At 44.5% G+C, this 7,064-nt stretch overlaps 1 protein-coding gene and 1 non-coding gene across 2 annotated transcripts in view; both read right to left on the bottom strand.

Annotated features, from left to right (window-relative positions):
- The window catches only part of TEX14 (testis expressed 14, intercellular bridge forming factor), an 88,379-nt gene that overhangs the window by 72,337 nt on the left and 8,978 nt on the right, over positions 1 to 7,064 (bottom strand). The window lies entirely within an intron of this gene.
- Positions 2,705 to 2,919, bottom strand: LOC121105103. Its single transcript, XR_005837534.1, has one exon. It is a non-coding gene; the product is annotated as a small nucleolar RNA U3 (small nucleolar RNA).

The following is a 7,064-nucleotide window of genomic DNA, read 5'->3' on the forward strand; positions in this document are numbered from 1 at the left end:
TGAAGACAGAAAGCGTAAGGGTATGAGGGAGAGGGGAGGTGCAGGCAGGGGCCAGATATCTGAGGGTTTTCTAGGCAAGGGTGAGGCCAAGGGAGTCTGGATTTTAAGTGTGAAGGGAAGCCACTGAGAGGTTTAAACCTGTGAAGACCAGTTTTGAGGCCCCTGCCTCAGGTGTCTGTGGGAGAGATCGTGCTTGCATTTGGGTATATGTAGCAAGGAAGGAGAAACTTGGGCTGTTCTGGAAGTCGAGTCAATAGGATACACTGATGGGCTTGGTGAGGGAAGGTGAGGGAAAGAGGTTTCAAAGGTGACAAGTTAGTTTGTGCCTGGAACAACCTGGTAGACGGTGATGCTAATAGGGAAGACTGTGGAAAAGACAGGGGTTTCTCATCTAAGGGAAGGGCTTTTTCAGAATGGGGGAAAGGAGCCTTCAACCACTATACTTGCTTTATCTAATTTAACCCTTACAACAATCCCGTGTGTTGATGCTATCACTACTACATCTACCTATGCTAGAGGGACAGACTGAAGTTAAGAAATTTCCCCAGAACCCACAGCTAGTAAATAGCAGACCAAGGCGTCAACTCCAGAACATACGCTTCCCTCACAGCCCAAAACCTTTAAAGACGACCAAGAACTAATTTAGGGCTCAGAGTGAAAGCTTGGCTACTATAGATCCAAAAGGAGAAAATCAAGGAGGAAATACATGGCAGGTAGCTAGAGTGGAAGAAAGAGAAATTAACTGTGATCTGGGGAGGTACTTCCAAAATTCCAAGACCAGGAAGCAATCTCAAAGCTTCAACAGCAGGGAAGGAAAGGAAGCACACTCTCAGGAGATCTGTCTTCCTTCCTTCATCCCCTCCCATCCCCTCCCCTCCCTCCTTTCTTCCTTCCTCCCTTCCTTTCTTTCTTAATTTAATTTCTTTTAGGTTTAAGTAATCTCTACATCCAATGTGGGGCTCAAACTCACAACCCCAAGATCAAGTCGCATGCTTTTCCTACTGGGCCAGCCAGATGACCCTTTTAAATTATATTTTTAAGAATCTCTATACCCAGTGTGGGGCTCTAACTCACAACCTTTGAGATCAAGAGCCACATGCTACACCAACTGAGCCAGCCATGCACCCCTCAGGAGATACGTTTTTCACACCTGCACCCTGGAATGATTATTTCATTCCCTCTTTTTTTTTTTTTTTTAAGATTTTTTTCTTAAGTAATGTCTAGACCCAACGTGAACTCGAACTCACAACCCTGAGATCAAGGGTTACATGCTCTACTGACTCAGCCAGCCCAGCACCCCTCATTCCTTCTTTATTCTCATCTCTCCTATCCTTCCTCACCAGCTTCCCTCAGCAATGATTTTGCCTCACACTTGGCACAGAAATAGAAGCTATCATTTGAAAAACCCTCACTCTGGTCTCATTACATGGACAAACCACCTACATCTGCACTCCGCATCAACTCTGGCCAACTCAAAGGCCTGCCCTTGGGAGATGCTCTCTCCTAAATCTCAGTTTCTCCTGCTCTACCCAGTCCTTCCATGTGCACTTAGACTTGTTCTCCCATCTCTAATTCTCCCCTCTCCCTATCTACATCTCACATTCTACACCCCCACCACCCCCACCCCCCCGTGCATACCTACCCGGATACTCTCCATCACAGCTTGATCTCCTGGGAGCTCTTTCCACCCAGGGGCAAGCCCTCACATCCCTTCATTGATCAGCCCATCCCAAACCAGTTTCTATCTCTACCACAAGACCAATAAAGTTACCACTAAATGCCATGGATACCTTTCTTAATCTCTCATATGTTTTCTACACATCTTCCTTCCCTTGGCTTTGATCAAGCACATTCATCTGGTTTCTGTCCTGTTTGGCCGCCCCTTCTCAGTCTGCTTTGGGAATTCTGTTAAAGGTCAGAAATTTCTAAATGTGCCCTAAACTGAACTCTACTATCACTTCCCACTCCATTGCCCTAATTCAGTTACTCCTCTATTCTCCCCATCTGAACATAGGGAACCATTTGCTCAAGCCTGACAACTATCCCTCACTCATATCTATACTGAATCAATCCCCCAAGTCCTGCTACTATTAAATATCTTTCAGATCTAGTCAGACTCTCTTTTCTCCTTCACCACCACTACCTTCCCTCCTATCTAGATGAATGCAATAGGTACCCAACCAGGTCTCACACTTGCCACCTCAGCCCCGGCCCCAACCACCACAGAGCAGATCAAACCATTCTTTCAGTAGTAGCCCACCACCCTTAGAACTGTAGGGGAAACTATCTCAGGCTCTCTAAGTGCTATGACTCAACACTTCTAACACTTCTTTCATTCTTCTTTACTTTCAAGATTTATTATATAAAACTCTTAGAACTACATTTTTACTGAAAAGGAAAAACAAGAAGTGGGCTATTCCTATTAGTGCAAAAACGACTTGGACACTTCATGCTTCAATAACCTTAAAACACCCCAAACAGTTGCCACGGGAAAAAAAAAAAAAAACAAAACAAGTAGTTATTTTCCCACTCTAAACAAGAAAGCTCTCAACACACTAAAAAAAACAAAACAAGTAGTTATTTTCCCACTCTAAACAAGAAAGCTCTCAACACACTAAAGAGTTCCTATAGCGCAAGACTCACTAAGACATTGCTAAACCCCAAAAGCTTGTCTATTTTCAACAACAAAAAAAAACCTACCAAAACCACTCAGACGGTGTCCTTTCCCTCTAACTTCTCCGGAAGAGAAATAAGAACGATCATCAACGACAAAGGGCAGTTATAAGAACAACACCCAGAGCCAAATTCACGCTCAGGAAAGGACACTGCGCCTCCTCCTCGTGGTTTCGGGTGCTCTACACATTCAGAGAAACTTCTCTAGTAACAAACTATAGAAATGATCCCTGAAAGTATAGTCTTAACGTTGAACTACGCCCCTCTGCTAGGTCTAGGCAGCCGCACACTTTTAGTTGATGGCGACATTTTTCTCACGTTCTTCATTTTCAGAAATATCACATAAACATATTTTCAAAGTATTGTTTTATGCACCGCATTTTAAAACATTCTGAATACTCTTAAGAGTCTTTTTCCTTTAAGAAAACTAAGTCCTCTAGTTCTTAATTAGCCTATTACGGACCAACAGCCAATCAGAAGTTCTTGTCTTTCTGACGCTAACACTTCCAGACTGGCTCAGGATAAGGGTGCGCTGGGGGCGACAAGTAGTACCAGTATCTCGGGTATTACACGCCCCGTCTTTGGGCGGGAATTTTTTTTTTTTTTCCAAACCTCTAAGACCCTAAATTTGGGAAGCTAATAGGTAAATTAATTTGACATTGTTACTTTGAGACCATCTACTGGTTACTCACTTGTGTGTGGACCTGAGGGGCACACAATGGACTCACCGGGGTAGGTTTTCTTTTCTTTCTTTTTTGTTTTTTCTTTTCAAGACTTTATTTATTTGACAGACAGACAGCGAGAGAGGGAACAGAAGCAGGGGGAGTGGGAGAGGGAGAAGCAGACTGCCCTCTGAGCAGGGAGCCCTACACAGAGCTTGATCCCAGGACCCCAGGATCACCACCCAAGCAGAAAGCAGACACTTATGTGAGTCACCCAGATGCCTTTCTTTCCTTCCTTCCTTCCTTCCTTCCTTCCTTTTCTTTCTTTTCTTTCTTTTCTTTCTTTCTTTCTCTCTCTCTCTCTCTTTCTTTTTTAAGATTTTGGGTTGCTTTTCAAAACAATGTATCCAGGTGTGGAGAGCAAAATTGAGTCTCTCATGTCAGGCAGGGGCCTGTGTCAAGCAATGAGGCAAGCAGTTAAGGTACTGCAGCTAGAAGATCTCGTCCAGACCAACGTCAGCTGATACCCTAGAACTGATAACAAGTAGAACCAGAGGAGGTCTGCAGAGACCCAAAACTGATTAAATCCCTTAAAAAGGGAAGGATTTTGGAAGGAAACTGTCAGATTCTTCAGACCTGACCCTTCTATGTTTGACCGCTTGAAAAAGGCAACTGCCCCTGACGGCTCTGCTGGACTGATCTCCAAAGAGCACCGAGATCCTTCACTGCTTGAACATCAGAAATAGTTAAGTGCAGGGGTACCTGGGTGGCTCAATCGTTAACCGTCTGCCTTCGGCTCAGGGCCTGATCCCAGTCCTGGGACTGAGCCCCACATCGGGCTCCCTGCTCCACTGGGAGCCTGCTTCTTCCTCTCCCACTCCCCCTGCTTGTGTTCCCCCTCTTGGGGGCTCTCTCTCTCTCTCTGTGTCAAATAAATAAATAAAAAATATATTTTTTAAAAAAAGTAGAAATAGTTAAGTGCAGAGAGCTGACCCGGACCAGACCGAGGTCTGTCCTGCTCTGTGTGCTGGGTAAGAAGCCGAGCTTAATCCCATGGCAAATCGTCATTGCATCTGGAATCCTGAATCTGCTTTGCAATTGTGATTTGACTTTGCTTTATGATTGAATAAAGCTGACACTGTGGAAAGACACAACTTGTGTGTGAGCCTTCATAGCATGCTCATGACACCAGGCCAGTCTTACATGGGGGAATGTGGAAATTTATTTTGAAAAGCGATTTTGCCCTCCATTTTTTTAAGGTTTTATTTATTTATTTGAGAAAGAGCATGAGCGGTGGGGAGGGGCAGAGGGATAGGGAGAAGCAGACTCCCCGCTGAGCAGGGAGCACGACAAGGGGCTGGATCCCAGGACCCCAAGATCACGACCTGAGCCAAAGGCAGATGCTTAACCAACTAAGTTACCCAGGTACCCCCATTTATTTTTTTAATTAAGGAAAAAGTAACAAGTGTAGTGTGGTTACTTTGGGAGTTTTGGGGGGTGGGAGGGTCTGCTTTAATTGGTAATTATGTATATTTTCATATTGTTTGTAATTTTTAAATCTTAAATTGTATCACCTTTATTTTAAATATCATCGGTCAATCTAGACAGAGAGCACAACTTTTTTAGTTTTCTTCTTGGTGCTGCTCAGTATTTAAATAAATAAAATTCAATCTAAATAAGTCTTATATTATCATTTTTTTTTAAATAACTTGCCAGGTGAGTCTGACAGGTTGCACACTTCTACCCTCCCCCGCCAAAAAACGGACTTAAATGTGATTTCTCTTGTTCATCAAAAAAGAAACAAACATAAAAACAGAAACAAAACTAAAAAACCCTATAATTTCTCCAGCACTTTAATATGTTCCAGGCCTTTTACTAAACCCTTCACATAGATGATCCCATTTCATCTTGGAACTAACCCTAAGAGTTTGAGGAAATGGAAACTTAGAATGTTAAGTGACTCACCCAGGCCACAAGGATGTCTCCTGCTGGCCTTGAGCACTGACATTCCACCCTTCTGTATCTTTTAAGTCCTTACCTCCTTCCATGTAACCCACAGAAGAGGCTTTTTGTGTTTTGCCTAAGACTAGAACAAGGTAAAACTTAATAAACTGATCTGACTAAAGTAAACCCATAAGGAAAAAAGTAGGCAGTAGAGTACTGGGGGAGGGGGGCAGTGCAGAAGTTGCAAAGAGAGGGGCGCCTGGGTGGCTCAGTTGTTAACCATCTGCCTTCGGCTCAGGTCCTGATCCCAGGGGAGCCCCGCATAGGGCTCCCCGCTGGAGGGGGGGGAAGGGCTGCTTCTCTCTCTCCCTCTGTGTGCTTCTCCCCCTGCTTGTGCTCACTCTCTCTCTGTCAAATAAACAAACAAAATCTTAAAAAAAAAAAAAAAAAAAGTTGCAAAGGGAGAAAAGGGGGAATCCAGGGTGCGATGTCTGAGGAGCAGCGAGATATCATTTAGGCATTTCTTACAAATGCTAAGGAAGCAAATCATAGGGCTGCCATTCCTGAGAAAGGGTGACTGGGGATGAACTACTTATTGATGGGAGTCAACTAAGCAATCAGAGGTGCTATGAAGAGGAAAAGGCTAAGAATACACCCTGTGTCCTGACTAGAAGGCCCTTTGGCCATTTCCTGACAGACAACACCCAAGTATTTGCCCAGTGAATAGCACTCAGCAACTCTGTGACAGATCAAAAAGATCCAAAACTCCTGTCCTCAAGATTACTGATAGAGTGAGTCACCAACTGGGTACTCAGTGACAAGCTAGGACCCCCTAAAGGAACCTGAGACCTCACCCTGCATATCTCACATTCATGTGATACACACACACACACACACACACACACACACACCCTACTTCTGAGCACTAAAAAGAGAGTAGGGTAAAAGCGGGGGGGGGGGNNNNTGTCCCTTAACTACAAAATGTTGAAATAAGGAATTGGACTAAATAACCTGCTTTGAAAGTTCCTTCTAGCTCTGATGTTCTCAAATTGCCTTATTCAATACTCTCAACACCTCTACGAGGGAGGTTATTATTATTACCCCTGTTTTACAGACAAAGAAACGGAGGCACAGAGAACCTTATTAAGAAACTTCTGTTTGATGGGGCGCCTGGGTAGCGCAGTCGTTAAAGCGTCTGCCTTCGGCTCAGGGCGTGATCCCGGCGTACCGGGATCGAGTCCCACATCGGGCTCCTCCGCTGTGAGCCTGCTTCTTCCTCTCCCACTCCCCCTGCTGTGTTCCCTCTCTCGCTGGCTGTCTCTCTGTTAAATAAATAAATAAAATCTTAAAAAAAAAAAAAAAAAAAAACTTCTGTTTGGTCAGCAACAGTGCCAGACCATGTCTGACACTAGCATGCAGCACATAGCAGATGCCAGACCTCAGCTGCAGATCTGCCGGACATCTAGTTGACTGACCTCTGGAGACCTCTTGAATGTCTCAAAAGCACCTTGAATTCAACATGTCCAGGCTAGTCTTGCCTGCTCCCTAAAACTAGGCCTCTTCCAGTTTCCTACTTCAGTGATGCTACCACTGCCCACCCGTCCAGCGGCACAAACCACTGTTCAAAATCCCAACCAGGAGCACAAAACAAGGGTCATCTCTGACACCTTCCTTCACACCAACCTGTCATAAGGCTGATGATTTACCTTCCACATACCTCTCAGATTCCTCCACCTTTCTTCACTTCTACTATCTCCCTGGCTGGTCAAGTGATCATCTTTCAGC

Source organism: Ursus maritimus, unplaced genomic scaffold (genome assembly GCF_017311325.1).
Source record: "Ursus maritimus isolate PB19 unplaced genomic scaffold, ASM1731132v1 scaffold_24, whole genome shotgun sequence".
NCBI lineage: Eukaryota > Metazoa > Chordata > Mammalia > Carnivora > Ursidae > Ursus > Ursus maritimus.